A 16,678-nucleotide genomic window follows, 5' to 3' on the forward strand; every position below is an offset into this window, starting at 1 on the left:
GCATTTATTGTTTGTAGACTTTTTGCCAATGGTCAGTCGACTGGTGTGAGTTGAAGACTTTTTGTAGATTAGATTGCATGAGTCTAATACTTCCTGAGGCTGAGCTTTTATCCATTTTCCTTTCTTTAAAAAGAGAGTGAGTAAAACTTACCTCTTCATACTATCTTCTTGAAAATTTTGCCTGTTTTGAATTTTTTTTATCCATTCCCTACCTCAGCACAATTTTGAGGGCAGGTGTCCTTTACAGCCCTGAGTCCTTGTGAATGGTAAGTGACCATTAGCTGTGGGTTAAAAGCTGCTCTTGCGGGAATCGGCCACATGGCGGCAGCATTTCTCCTTTTCCAAATCTGGTTACTAGGTCAACAGAGCCTTACTGGAAGTGGTGTTCTAGGTTGTAAATTAGAATGGCATGTGAGAGGAAAACGCCCTTTAATGTATGTCTCATTACTTCTTGTTGGTATTTTTAACTTAATTTTTATTTTTTATCACAGCAAACTTGATTACAATGTTTTGTTTGTTCTAGGTGTGCAAGATGTGGTTCTTTCACACATATACATATATCTATTCTTCTTCCGAGCCTTTTCCCAGGTAGGTTAAGACACAATGTTGAGTAGTCTTCTCTTGGTATTGCGTAGGTCTTTGGTGATTACATATTTCACAGGTGTTTGTATCTCTCTGTTAACCTCAATACGGTAATGTATCCATTCCTCACACCTTTCTATTTGGTGAACCATACGTTTTTATATTGATTCTATGATAGTGTTTCTCTGTGGAAATATCTTTGTTTGTATCATTTTTTAGGTAACCCCTATATATGATATGATAGGATATGTGTCTTTCGCTTTCTCACTTACTCCAAGTTGCGTGATTACTTCTAGACTCATCTACGGTGCTGCAAATGGCATTGTTTCATTTTTTCACTAGCTCATATTCCATCTGTACAGGTAGCAGTTCTTCTTTGTCCACCCATCTGTCGGTGGACTTTTTGGTTACTTCCATATCTTGGCTATTGTAATAGTGTGCAATGCAGATTTGCGTGGCTGTGTCCTTCCAATTCTGTCTTCTTAGTTTATAGGTCCAGGAATAGGTCTGCTGGATCATATGGTAGCTCAATGTTGACTTTTTAAAGGCACCTCTGTTCTGTTCTCCTTAGTGGCTCTTTCCAGGTTACGTCCCACTTAAAGTGGAGGGCATGTATTTCTTCCCAGCACCTTCAGGATTTATTCTTTGTAGTTTTTGCTGATGATTATTCTGAGTGGTGTGAGCTGATACCTCTTTGTGGTTGAATTTGCATGTGTCTCATAATGTGTTGAAATTGAGCTTTAAGACATGATCTTTTTATTTTTCCAGCTGTGATTAGAGCTTATTTCTTCACAGTGTTTTCTTAAAGTATGTGTCACCATTTGAAATATTTTGGCCATTATCTCCCTCAAGACATTTTGAGGGCAGGTTTCATTTACAGCCCTGCAGTACTTGTTCATATGAAGTGACCATTAGCTCAGGCTTTAAACCTGCTTTTGCAGGTAACGGCCAGAGAGCGGCAGCCTTTCTACGTTTCCCATGCTGGTACTAGGGAAACAGACCTACCGGCCAGTGGTGTTCTTCGGTTATAAATTAGAGTGCAATGTGCCCGGATAAACACACAAATGTTGATGTCTCCTTGCTTTTGTTTGTTTTTAAATTGAGTTTATATTTATTATTAGAGTAACATTCCATTGTGTACGTGGACCACTTCTTCTTGGTGCATTCCTCGGTTGATGGACATTTTCATTGCTTCCAAGTGCTGGCTATGGTAAATCTTGCTGGCGTACAGGTTTGCCAGCCTGTGACTTTTTGATTCTCATTTTCTCAGGTGATAGGCCAAGCAGTGGTTGTGATTGATTGACTGGTAGCTCAATGTTTCCCTTTTCAAAGCACCTACACTGTGTTTTCATTAGTGGCTCTTTACATGCCCCCCCTTACAACCGAAGGTACGCATTTCTCCACACTCCCTTCACGGTTTATTTTTTGCAGCATTTTTCCTAATGGCCATTCTGACTGCTGTGAGCTGATAGGTTTTTGTAATATGGGTATGCATGTCATTAAAATTTTTTAAATTCGTCATATTCCTACCCCTTTTTCTTTTCTCTTAAAAGAAAAACCCGTGAGTACAATATAGCTCTTGAACTTGTCTTCTTCGAAGCTTGCCCTCTTTTGAATTTTTTGGTCGATTTTTGACCCCAGAAATTTTCTGGAGGGCAGGTATCATTTACAGAACTGCAAGTTGGTGAAAATTTAGTGACCTTTTGCAGTGGGTTCAAAGCTGCTGTTGTGGGAAACGGCCACAAGGAGGTAGCATATCTCCATTCCCCAATCTGGGTACTAGGGCAGCAGAGCCTTTCTGGAAGTCATTGTCCTAGGTTGTAAATTAGAATGGAAATTGCCAGGAGGAATCCCCATAAGTTTATGTCTCATTACTTCTTCTGGGTTTTTAAAATTTTTTTACTCTGGGTAAAGTTTAGAATATTGTTTGTCCTAGGTGTACACAATCTGGTTCATTTGTACATTATGTATGTCTATTAATGTACAGATCCTCTTCCCATGTAAAATATTACAGTGTTCCGTCGACCTCCCTTGCTATATGTTCGGTGTTTTTGATACATGTATATAATATGTATTGGTATATGTATGGTAACACTAATGTTCATTTCTCAATTTCCCCCCTCCTTTCCTTTCAGATGAGCATAGTTTGTTTTCTAAGCCTGTGAGTGTCTTTCTCTTTGGAAATATGTTCATCTGTGTCAGTTATTAGATAATGCCATAAGTGATAATATAGGATATAGGTGTTTTGCTTTCCGACCTACTTCATGTTTTGTGATTATCTCCAGGCTCAAGTATGGTGCCTCAAAGAGCAGTGCTTCAATGTTTTCCATGGCTAATATTCCATTGTGTACATGGACCACTTCTTCTTGGTGCATTCCTCTGTCGATGGACATTTTCGTTGCTTCCAAGTGTTGCCTATGGTAAATATTGCTGGAGTGCAGGATTGCCAGCCTGTGATTTTTGATTTTCATTTTCTCAGGTGATAGACCCAGCAGTGGGTATGATTGATTGACTGGTACGGTAGCTCAACGTTTACCTTTTCAAGGCAACTCCATTGTGCTTTCATTAGTGGCTCTTACCACGTCCCCCTTAGAATCAAGGGTACGCATTTCTCCACAATCACGTCAGCATTTATTGTTGGCAGAATTTTTTTTGATGGCCATTATGACTGGTGTGAGCTGATAGGTTTTTGTAATTTGGGTTTACATGTTTGTAAAAATTCCTACAATTCATCATTTTTCCACGGCTTTTTCTTTTCTGTTAAAAGAAAAAAGCAAAAAAGTGTGAGTATAATATACCTCTTCAAATATTCTTTTTGGAAGGTTGCACTCTAGAATTTTTTGGTCGATTTTCGACCTCAGTATTTTTTGGAGGTCAGGTGTCATTTACAGAACTGCAATTGGTGAATATTTAGTGACGTTTTGCAGTGGGTTTAAAGCTGCTGTTGTGGGAAACGGCCACAAGGATGCAGCATTTCTTCATTCCCAAATCTGGGTACTAGGGCAGCAGAGCCATTCTAGAAGTCGTTTGTCTAGGTTGTAAATTTGAATGGAATGTGCCAGGAAAACCCCCCATAAGTCTATGTCTCATTACTCCTAGTTCGTTGTTTTAATTTTTTCAATTGGGGTAATGGTTAGAATGTTGCTTGTCCAAGGTGTACACACTCTGGTTCATCTACATATTCTACATACCTATTTATGTAGAGATCCTCTTCCCTTGTAAATTATTACAGTGTTCCGTAATCCTTCCTTGCTATATGGTCGGTCTTTTTGATATATGTATATAATATGTATTTGTATACATATGGTAACGCTAATCTTCATTTATCCATTCCCCCCACCTTTACTTTTAGATAAGCATAGTTCTTTTTTAATAAGTCTGTGATTGACTTTCTGTGTGGAAATATGTTCATTTGTGTCAGTTATTAGATAACGCCTATAAGTGATATCATAGGATATAGGACTTTTGCTTTCCGACTTACCTCATGTTCTCTGATTATCTCCAAGATCATCTATGGGGCCTCAAAGAGCAGTGTTTCATTGTTTTCCATGGCTAGTATTCATTGTGTACATGGACCACTTCTTCTTTATCCTTTCATCTGTAGATGGACATTTTGGTTGCTTCACTGTCTTGTCTATTGTGAATAAGGCTGCAGTGCAGCTTTTGCAGCCCGGGTCTTCTTCATTCTGGTCTTCTCAGGTGAGAGGCCCATTGGTGCGCCTGCTGGATTGACTGGTACCTCAATTTTTCCTTTTAAACGCAGCTCTTTCCTGTTCTCATTATTAGCGTTTAACCCTTTTACATCTCACCAGCAGCTAGAGGGTACACAGTTCTCTAAAACCTCTTCAGCATTTATTGTTTGTAGACTTTTTGCCAATGGTCAGTCGACTGGTGTGAATTGAAGACTTTTTGTAGATTAGATTGCATGAGTCTAATACTTCCTGAGGCTGAGCTTTTATCCATTTTCCTTTCTTTAAAAAGAGAGTGAGTAAAACTTACCTCTTCATACTATCTTCTTGAAAATTTTGCCTGTTTTGAATTTTTTTTATCCATTCCCTACCTCAGCACAATTTTGAGGGCAGGTGTCCTTTACAGCCCTGAGTCCTTGTGAATGGTAAGTGACCATTAGCTGTGGGTTAAAAGCTGCTCTTGCGGGAATCGGCCACATGGCGGCAGCATTTCTCCTTTACCAAATCTGGTTACTAGGTCAACAGAGCCTTACTGGAAGTGGTGTTCTAGGTTGTAAATTAGAATGGCATGTGAGAGGAAAACGCCCTTTAATGTATGTCTCATTACTTCTTGTTGGTATTTTTAACTTAATTTTTATTTTTTATCACAGCAAACTTGATTACAATGTTTTGTTTGTTCTAGGTGTGCAAGATGTGGTTCTATCACACATATACATATATCTATTCTTCTTCGGAGCCTTTTCCCAGGTAGGTTATGAAACAATGTTGAGTAGTCTTCTCTTGGTATTGCTTAGGTCTTTGGTGATTACATATTTCACAGGTGTTTGTATCTCTCTGTTAACCTCAATACGGTAATGTATCCATTCCTCACACCTTTCTATTTGGTGAACCATACGTTTTTATATTGATTCTATGATAGTGTTTCTCTGTGGAAATATCTTTGTTTGTATCATTTTTTAGGTAACCCCTATATATGATATGATAGGATATGTGTCTTTCGCTTTCTCACTTACTCCAAGTTGCGTGATTACTTCTAGACTCATCTACGGTGCTGCAAATGGCATTGTTTCATTTTTTCACTAGCTCATATTCCATCTGTACAGGTAGCAGTTCTTCTTTGTCCACCCATCTGTCGGTGGACTTTTTGGTTACTTCCATATCTTGGCTATTGTAATAGTGTGCAATGCAGATTTGCGTGGCTGTGTCCTTCCAATTCTGTCTTCTTAGTTTATAGGTCCAGGAATAGGTCTGCTGGATCATATGGTAGCTCAATGTTTACTTTTTAAAGGCACCTCTGTTCTGTTCTCCTTAGTGGCTCTTTCCAGGTTACGTCCCACTTAAAGTGGAGGGCATGTATTTCTTCCCAGCACCTTCAGGATTTATTCTTTGTAGTTTTTGCTGATGATTATTCTGAGTGGTGTGAGCTGATACCTCTTTGTGGTTGAATTTGCATGTGTCTCATAATGCGTTGAAATTGAGCTTTAAGACATGATCTTTTTATTTTTCCAGCTGTGATTAGAGCTTATTTCTTCACAGTGTTTTCTTAAAGTATGTGTCACCATTTGAAATATTTTGGCCATTATCTCCCTCAAGACATTTTGAGGGCAGGTTTCATTTACAGCCCTGCAGTACTTGTTCATATGAAGTGACCATTAGCTCAGGCTTTAAACCTGCTTTTGCAGGTAACGGCCAGAGAGCGGCAGCCTTTCTACGTTTCCCATGCTGGTACTAGGGAAACAGACCTACCGGCCAGTGGTGTTCTTCGGTTATAAATTAGAGTGCAATGTGCCCGGATAAACACACAAATGTTGATGTCTCCTTGCTTTTGTTTGTTTTTAAATTGAGTTTATTATTAGAGTAACATTCCATTGTGTACGTGGACCACTTCTTCTTGGTGCATTCCTCGGTTGATGGACATTTTCATTGCTTCCAAGTGCTGGCTATGGTAAATCTTGCTGGCGTACAGGTTTGCCAGCCTGTGACTTTTTGATTCTCATTTTCTCAGGTGATAGGCCAAGCAGTGGTTGTGATTGATTGACTGGTAGCTCAATGTTTCCCTTTTCAAAGCACCTACACTGTGTTTTCATTAGTGGCTCTTTACATGCCCCCCCTTACAACCGAAGGTACGCATTTCTCCACACTCCCTTCACGGTTTATTTTTTGCAGCATTTTTCCTAATGGCCATTCTGACTGCTGTGAGCTGATAGGTTTTTGTAATATGGGTATGCATGTCATTAAAATTTTTTAAATTCGTCATATTCCTACCCCTTTTTCTTTTCTCTTAAAAGAAAAACCCGTGAGTACAATATAGCTCCTGAACTTGTCTTCTTCGAAGCTTGCCCTCTTTTGAATTTTTTGGTCGATTTTAGACCCCAGAAATTTTCTGGAGGGCAGGTATCATTTACAGAACTGCAAGTTGGTGAAAATTTAGTGACCTTTTGCAGTGGGTTCAAAGCTGCTGTTGTGGGAAACGGCCACAAGGAGGTAGCATTTCTCCATTCCCCAATCTGGGTACTAGGGCAGCAGAGCCTTTCTGGAAGTCATTGTCCTAGGTTGTAAATTAGAATGGAAATTGCCAGGAGGAATCCCCATAAGTTTATGTCTCATTACTTCTTCTGGGTTTTTAAAATTTTTTTAATCTGGGTAAAGTTTAGAATATTGTTTGTCCTAGGTGTACACAATCTGGTTCATTTGTACATTATGTATGTCTATTAATGTACAGATCCTCTTCCCATGTAAAATATTACAGTGTTCCGTCGACCTCCCTTGCTATATGTTCGGTGTTTTTGATACATGTATATAATATGTATTTGTATATGTATGGTAACACTAATGTTCATTTCTCAATTTCCCCCCTCCTTTCCTTTCAGATGAGCATAGTTTGTTTTCTAAGCCTGTGAGTGTCTTTCTCTTTGGAAATATGTTCATCTGTGTCAGTTATTAGATAATGCCATAAGTGATAATATAGGATATAGGTGTTTTGCTTTCCGACCTACTTCATGTTTTGTGATTATCTCCAGGCTCAAGTATGGTGCCTCAAAGAGCAGTGCTTCAATGTTTTCCATGGCTAATATTCCATTGTGTACATGGACCACTTCTTCTTGGTGCATTCCTCTGTCGATGGACATTTTCGTTGCTTCCAAGTGTTGCCTATGGTAAATATTGCTGGAGTGCAGGATTGCCAGCCTGTGATTTTTGATTTTCATTTTCTCAGGTGATAGACCCAGCAGTGGGTATGATTGATTGACTGGTACGGTAGCTCAACGTTTACCTTTTCAAGGCAACTCCATTGTGCTTTCATTAGTGGCTCTTACCACGTCCCCCTTAGAATCAAGGGTACGCATTTCTCCACAATCACGTCAGCATTTATTGTTGGCAGAATTTTTTTTGATGGCCATTATGACTGGTGTGAGCTGATAGGTTTTTGTAATTTGGGTTTACATGTTTGTAAAAATTCCTACAATTCATCATTTTTCCACGGCTTTTTCTTTTCTGTTAAAAGAAAAAAGCAAAAAAGTGTGAGTATAATATACCTCTTCAAATATTCTTTTTGGAAGGTTGCACTCTAGAATTTTTTGGTCGATTTTCGACCTCAGTATTTTTTGGAGGTCAGGTGTCATTTACAGAACTGCAATTGGTGAATATTTAGTGACCTTTTGCAGTGGGTTTAAAGCTGCTGTTGTGGGAAACGGCCACAAGGATGCAGCATTTCTCCATTCCCAAATCTGGGTACTAGGGCAGCAGAGCCATTCTAGAAGTCGTTTGTCTAGGTTGTAAATTTGAATGGAATGTGCCAGGAAAACCCCCCATAAGTCTATGTCTCATTACTCCTAGTTCGTTGTTTTAATTTTTTCAATTGGGGTAATGGTTAGAATGTTGCTTGTCCAAGGTGTACACACTCTGGTTCATCTACATATTCTACATACCTATTTATGTAGAGATCCTCTTCCCTTGTAAATTATTACAGTGTTCCGTAATCCTTCCTTGCTATATGGTCGGTCTTTTTGATATATGTATATAATATGTATTTGTATACATATGGTAACGCTAATCTTCATTTATCCATTCCCCCCACCTTTACTTTTAGATAAGCATAGTTCTTTTTTAATAAGTCTGTGATTGACTTTCTGTGTGGAAATATGTTCATTTGTGTCAGTTATTAGATAACGCCTATAAGTGATATCATAGGATATAGGACTTTTGCTTTCCGACTTACCTCATGTTCTGTGATTATCTCCAAGATCATCTATGGGGCCTCAAAGAGCAGTGTTTCATTGTTTTCCATGGCTAGTATTCATTGTGTACATGGACCACTTCTTCTTTATCCTTTCATCTGTAGATGGACATTTTGGTTGCTTCACTGTCTTGTCTATTGTGAATAAGGCTGCAGTGCAGCTTTTGCAGCCCGGGTCTTCTTCATTCTGGTCTTCTCAGGTGAGAGGCCCATTGGTGCGCCTGCTGGATTGACTGGTACCTCAATTTTTCCTTTTAAACGCAGCTCTTTCCTGTTCTCATTATTAGCGTTTAACCCTTTTACATCTCACCAGCAGCTAGAGGGTACACAGTTCTCTAAAACCTCTTCAGCATTTATTGTTTGTAGACTTTTTGCCAATGGTCAGTCGACTGGTGTGAATTGAAGACTTTTTGTAGATTAGATTGCATGAGTCTAATACTTCCTGAGGCTGAGCTTTTATCCATTTTCCTTTCTTTAAAAAGAGAGTGAGTAAAACTTACCTCTTCATACTATCTTCTTGAAAATTTTGCCTGTTTTGAATTTTTTTTATCCATTCCCTACCTCAGCACAATTTTGAGGGCAGGTGTCCTTTACAGCCCTGAGTCCTTGTGAATGGTAAGTGACCATTAGCTGTGGGTTAAAAGCTGCTCTTGCGGGAATCGGCCACATGGCGGCAGCATTTCTCCTTTACCAAATCTGGTTACTAGGTCAACAGAGCCTTACTGGAAGTGGTGTTCTAGGTTGTAAATTAGAATGGCATGTGAGAGGAAAACGCCCTTTAATGTATGTCTCATTACTTCTTGTTGGTATTTTTAACTTAATTTTTATTTTTTATCACAGCAAACTTGATTACAATGTTTTGTTTGTTCTAGGTGTGCAAGATGTGGTTCTATCACACATATACCTATATCTATTCTTCTTCGGAGCCTTTTCCCAGGTAGGTTATGAAACAATGTTGAGTAGTCTTCTCTTGGTATTGCTTAGGTCTTTGGTGATTACATATTTCACAGGTGTTTGTATCTCTCTGTTAACCTCAATACGGTAATGTATCCATTCCTCACACCTTTCTATTTGGTGAACCATACGTTTTTATATTGATTCTATGATAGTGTTTCTCTGTGGAAATATCTTTGTTTGTATCATTTTTTAGGTAACCCCTATATATGATATGATAGGATATGTGTCTTTCGCTTTCTCACTTACTCCAAGTTGCGTGATTACTTCTAGACTCATCTACGGTGCTGCAAATGGCATTGTTTCATTTTTTCACTAGCTCATATTCCATCTGTACAGGTAGCAGTTCTTCTTTGTCCACCCATCTGTCGGTGGACTTTTTGGTTACTTCCATATCTTGGCTATTGTAATAGTGTGCAATGCAGATTTGCGTGGCTGTGTCCTTCCAATTCTGTCTTCTTAGTTTATAGGTCCAGGAATAGGTCTGCTGGATCATATGGTAGCTCAATGTTGACTTTTTAAAGGCACCTCTGTTCTGTTCTCCTTAGTGGCTCTTTCCAGGTTACGTCCCACTTAAAGTGGAGGGCATGTATTTCTTCCCAGCACCTTCAGGATTTATTCTTTGTAGTTTTTGCTGATGATTATTCTGAGTGGTGTGAGCTGATACCTCTTTGTGGTTGAATTTGCATGTGTCTCATAATGCGTTGAAATTGAGCTTTAAGACATGATCTTTTTATTTTTCCAGCTGTGATTAGAGCTTATTTCTTCACAGTGTTTTCTTAAAGTATGTGTCACCATTTGAAATATTTTGGCCATTATCTCCCTCAAGACATTTTGAGGGCAGGTTTCATTTACAGCCCTGCAGTACTTGTTCATATGAAGTGACCATTAGCTCAGGCTTTAAACCTGCTTTTGCAGGTAACGGCCAGAGAGCGGCAGCCTTTCTACGTTTCCCATGCTGGTACTAGGGAAACAGACCTACCGGCCAGTGGTGTTCTTCGGTTATAAATTAGAGTGCAATGTGCCCGGATAAACCCACAAATGTTGATGTCTCCTTGCTTTTGTTTGTTTTTAAATTGAGTTTATATTTATTATTAGAGTAACATTCCATTGTGTACGTGGACCACTTCTTCTTGGTGCATTCCTCGGTTGATGGACATTTTCATTGCTTCCAAGTGCTGGCTATGGTAAATCTTGCTGGCGTACAGGTTTGCCAGCCTGTGACTTTTTGATTCTCATTTTCTCAGGTGATAGGCCAAGCAGTGGTTGTGATTGATTGACTGGTAGCTCAATGTTTCCCTTTTCAAAGCACCTACACTGTGTTTTCATTAGTGGCTCTTTACATGCCCCCCCTTACAACCGAAGGTACGCATTTCTCCACACTCCCTTCACGGTTTATTTTTTGCAGCATTTTTCCTAATGGCCATTCTGACTGCTGTGAGCTGATAGGTTTTTGTAATATGGGTATGCATGTCATTAAAATTTTTTAAATTCGTCATATTCCTACCCCTTTTTCTTTTCTCTTAAAAGAAAAACCCGTGAGTACAATATAGCTCTTGAACTTGTCTTCTTCGAAGCTTGCCCTCTTTTGAATTTTTTGGTCGATTTTTGACCCCAGAAATTTTCTGGAGGGCAGGTATCATTTACAGAACTGCAAGTTGGTGAAAATTTAGTGACCTTTTGCAGTGGGTTCAAAGCTGCTGTTGTGGGAAACGGCCACAAGGAGGTAGCATTTCTCCATTCCCCAATCTGGGTACTAGGGCAGCAGAGCCTTTCTGGAAGTCATTGTCCTAGGTTGTAAATTAGAATGGAAATTGCCAGGAGGAATCCCCATAAGTTTATGTCTCATTACTTCTTCTGGGTTTTTAAAATTTTTTTAATCTGGGTAAAGTTTAGAATATTGTTTGTCCTAGGTGTACACAATCTGGTTCATTTGTACATTATGTATGTCTATTAATGTACAGATCCTCTTCCCATGTAAAATATTACAGTGTTCCGTCGACCTCCCTTGCTATATGTTCGGTGTTTTTGATACATGTATATAATATGTATTTGTATATGTATGGTAACACTAATGTTCATTTCTCAATTTCCCCCCTCCTTTCCTTTCAGATGAGCATAGTTTGTTTTCTAAGCCTGTGAGTGTCTTTCTCTTTGGAAATATGTTCATCTGTGTCAGTTATTAGATAATGCCATAAGTGATAATATAGGATATAGGTGTTTTGCTTTCCGACCTACTTCATGTTTTGTGATTATCTCCAGGCTCAAGTATGGTGCCTCAAAGAGCAGTGCTTCAATGTTTTCCATGGCTAATATTCCATTGTGTACATGGACCACTTCTTCTTGGTGCATTCCTCTGTCGATGGACATTTTCGTTGCTTCCAAGTGTTGCCTATGGTAAATATTGCTGGAGTGCAGGATTGCCAGCCTGTGATTTTTGATTTTCATTTTCTCAGGTGATAGACCCAGCAGTGGGTATGATTGATTGACTGGTACGGTAGCTCAACGTTTACCTTTTCAAGGCAACTCCATTGTGCTTTCATTAGTGGCTCTTACCACGTCCCCCTTAGAATCAAGGGTACGCATTTCTCCACAATCACGTCAGCATTTATTGTTGGCAGAATTTCTTTTGATGGCCATTATGACTGGTGTGAGCTGATAGGTTTTTGTAATTTGGGTTTACATGTCTGTAAAAATTCCTACAATTCATCATTTTTCCATGGCTTTTTCTTTTCTATTAAAAGAAAAAAGCAAAAAAGTGTGAGTATAATATACCTCTTCAAATTTTCCTTTTGGAAGGTTGCACTCTAGAATTTTTTGGTCGATTTTCGACCTCAGTATTTTTTGGAGGGCAGGTGTCATTTACAGAACTGCAATTGGTGAATATTTAGTGACCTTTTGCAGTGGGTTTAAAGCTGCTGTTGTGGGAAACGGCACAAGGATGCAGCATTTCTCCATTCCCAAATCTGGGTACTAGGGCAGCAGAGCCATTCTGGAAGTCCTTTGTCTAGGTTGTAAATTTGAATGGAATGTGCCAGGAAAACCCCCCATAAGTCTATGTCTCATTACTCCTAGTTCGTTGTTTTAATTTTTTCAATTGGGGTAATGGTTAGAATGTTGCTTGTCCAAGGTGTACACACTCTGGTTCAACTACATATTCTACATACCTATTTATGTAGAGATCCTCTTCCCTTGTAAATTATTACAGTGATCCGTAATCCTTCCTTGCTATATGGTCGGTCTTTTTGATATATGTATATAATATGTATTTGTATACATATGGTAATGCTAATCTTCATTTATCCATTCCCCCCACCTTTACTTTTAGATAAGCATAGTTCTTTTTTAATAAGTCTGTGATTGACTTTCTGTGTGGAAATATGTTCATTTGTGTCAGTTATTAGATAACGCCTATAAGTGATATCATATGATATAGGACTTTTGCTTTCCGACTTACCTCATGTTCTGTGATTATCTCCAAGATCATCTATGGGGCCTCAAAGAGCAGTGTTTCATTGTTTTCCATGGCTAGTATTCATTGTGTACATGGACCACTTCTTCTTTTTCCTTTCATCTGTAGATGGACATTTTGGTTGCTTCACTGTCTTGTCTATTGTGAATAAGGCTGCAGTGCAGCTTTTGCAGCCCGGGTCTTCTTCATTCTGGTCTTCTCAGGTCAGAGGCCCATTGGTGCGCCTGCTGGATTGACTGGTACCTCAATTTTTCCTTTTAAACGCAGCTCTTTCCTGTTCTCATTATTAGCGTTTAACCCTTTTACATCTCACCAGCAGCTAGAGGGTACACAGTTCTCTAAAACCTCTTCCGCATTTATTGTTTGTAGACTTTTTGCCAATGGTCAGTCGACTGGTGTGAGTTGAAGACTTTTTGTAGATTAGATTGCATGAGTCTAATACTTCCTGAGGCTGAGCTTTTATCCATTTTCCTTTCTTTAAAAAGAGAGTGAGTAAAACTTACCTCTTCATACTATCTTCTTGAAAATTTTGCCTGTTTTGAATTTTTTTTATCCATTCCCTACCTCAGCACAATTTTGAGGGCAGGTGTCCTTTACAGCCCTGAGTCCTTGTGAATGGTAAGTGACCATTAGCTGTGGGTTAAAAGCTGCTCTTGCGGGAATCGGCCACATGGCGGCAGCATTTCTCCTTTACCAAATCTGGTTACTAGGTCAACAGAGCCTTACTGGAAGTGGTGTTCTAGGTTGTAAATTAGAATGGCATGTGAGAGGAAAACGCCCTTTAATGTATGTCTCATTACTTCTTGTTGGTATTTTTAACTTAATTTTTATTTTTTATCACAGCAAACTTGATTACAATGTTTTTTTTGTTCTAGGTGTGCAAGATGTGGTTCTATCACACATATACCTATATCTATTCTTCTTCGGAGCCTTTTCCCAGGTAGGTTATGAAACAATGTTGAGTAGTCTTCTCTTGGTATTGCGTAGGTCTTTGGTGATTACATATTTCACAGGTGTTTGTATCTCTCTGTTAACCTCAATACGGTAATGTATCCATTCCTCACACCTTTCTATTTGGTGAACCATACGTTTTTATATTGATTCTATGATAGTGTTTCTCTGTGGAAATATCTTTGTTTGTATCATTTTTTAGGTAACCCCTATATATGATATGATAGGATATGTGTCTTTCGCTTTCTCACTTACTCCAAGTTGCGTGATTACTTCTAGACTCATCTACGGTGCTGCAAATGGCATTGTTTCATTTTTTCACTAGCTCATATTCCATCTGTACAGGTAGCAGTTCTTCTTTGTCCACCCATCTGTCGGTGGACTTTTTGGTTACTTCCATATCTTGGCTATTGTAATAGTGTGCAATGCAGATTTGCGTGGCTGTGTCCTTCCAATTCTGTCTTCTTAGTTTATAGGTCCAGGAATAGGTCTGCTGGATCATATGGTAGCTCAATGTTGACTTTTTAAAGGCACCTCTGTTCTGTTCTCCTTAGTGGCTCTTTCCAGGTTACGTCCCACTTAAAGTGGAGGGCATGTATTTCTTCCCAGCACCTTCAGGATTTATTCTTTGTAGTTTTTGCTGATGATTATTCTGAGTGGTGTGAGCTGATACCTCTTTGTGGTTGAATTTGCATGTGTCTCATAATGCGTTGAAATTGAGCTTTAAGACATGATCTTTTTATTTTTCCAGCTGTGATTAGAGCTTATTTCTTCACAGTGTTTTCTTAAAGTATGTGTCACCATTTGAAATATTTTGGCCATTATCTCCCTCAAGACATTTTGAGGGCAGGTTTCATTTACAGCCCTGCAGTACTTGTTCATATGAAGTGACCATTAGCTCAGGCTTTAAACCTGCTTTTGCAGGTAACGGCCAGAGAGCGGCAGCCTTTCTACGTTTCCCATGCTGGTACTAGGGAAACAGACCTACCGGCCAGTGGTGTTCTTCGGTTATAAATTAGAGTGCAATGTGCCCGGATAAACCCACAAATGTTGATGTCTCCTTGCTTTTGTTTGTTTTTAAATTGAGTTTATATTTATTATTAGAGTAACATTCCATTGTGTACGTGGACCACTTCTTCTTGGTGCATTCCTCGGTTGATGGACATTTTCATTGCTTCCAAGTGCTGGCTATGGTAAATCTTGCTGGCGTACAGGTTTGCCAGCCTGTGACTTTTTGATTCTCATTTTCTCAGGTGATAGGCCAAGCAGTGGTTGTGATTGATTGACTGGTAGCTCAATGTTTCCCTTTTCAAAGCACCTACACTGTGTTTTCATTAGTGGCTCTTTACATGCCCCCCCTTACAACCGAAGGTACGCATTTCTCCACACTCCCTTCACGGTTTATTTTTTGCAGCATTTTTCCTAATGGCCATTCTGACTGCTGTGAGCTGATAGGTTTTTGTAATATGGGTATGCATGTCATTAAAATTTTTTAAATTCGTCATATTCCTACCCCTTTTTCTTTTCTCTTAAAAGAAAAACCCGTGAGTACAATATAGCTCTTGAACTTGTCTTCTTCGAAGCTTGCCCTCTTTTGAATTTTTTGGTCGATTTTAGACCCCAGAAATTTTCTGGAGGGCAGGTATCATTTACAGAACTGCAAGTTGGTGAAAATTTAGTGACCTTTTGCAGTGGGTTCAAAGCTGCTGTTGTGGGAAACGGCCACAAGGAGGTAGCATTTCTCCATTCCCCAATCTGGGTACTAGGGCAGCAGAGCCTTTCTGGAAGTCATTGTCCTAGGTTGTAAATTAGAATGGAAATTGCCAGGAGGAATCCCCATAAGTTTATGTCTCATTACTTCTTCTGGGTTTTTAAAATTTTTTTTAATCTGGGTAAAGTTTAGAATATTGTTTGTCCTAGGTGTACACAATCTGGTTCATTTGTACATTATGTATGTCTATTAATGTACAGATCCTCTTCCCATGTAAAATATTACAGTGTTCCGTCGACCTCCCTTGCTATATGTTCGGTGTTTTTGATACATGTATATAATATGTATTTGTATATGTATGGTAACACTAATGTTCATTTCTCAATTTCCCCCCTCCTTTCCTTTCAGATGAGCATAGTTTGTTTTCTAAGCCTGTGAGTGTCTTTCTCTTTGGAAATATGTTCATCTGTGTCAGTTATTAGATAATGCCATAAGTGATAATATAGGATATAGGTGTTTTGCTTTCCGACCTACTTCATGTTTTGTGATTATCTCCAGGCTCAAGTATGGTGCCTCAAAGAGCAGTGCTTCAATGTTTTCCATGGCTAATATTCCATTGTGTACATGGACCACTTCTTCTTGGTGCATTCCTCTGTCGATGGACATTTTCGTTGCTTCCAAGTGTTGCCTATGGTAAATATTGCTGGAGTGCAGGATTGCCAGCCTGTGATTTTTGATTTTCATTTTCTCAGGTGATAGACCCAGCAGTGGGTATGATTGATTGACTGGTACGGTAGCTCAACGTTTACCTTTTCAAGGCAACTCCATTGTGCTTTCATTAGTGGCTCTTACCACGTCCCCCTTAGAATCAAGGGTACGCATTTCTCCACAATCACGTCAGCATTTATTGTTGGCAGAATTTTTTTTGATGGCCATTATGACTGGTGTGAGCTGATAGGTTTTTGTAATTTGGGTTTACATGTTTGTAAAAATTCCTACAATTCATCATTTTTCCACGGCTTTTTGTTTTCTGTTAAAAGAAAAAAGCAAAAAAGTGTGAGTATAATATACCTCTTCAAATATTC

Source organism: Balaenoptera physalus (assembly GCF_965194825.1).
Source record: "Balaenoptera physalus genome assembly, chromosome: 9".
NCBI lineage: Eukaryota > Metazoa > Chordata > Mammalia > Artiodactyla > Balaenopteridae > Balaenoptera > Balaenoptera physalus.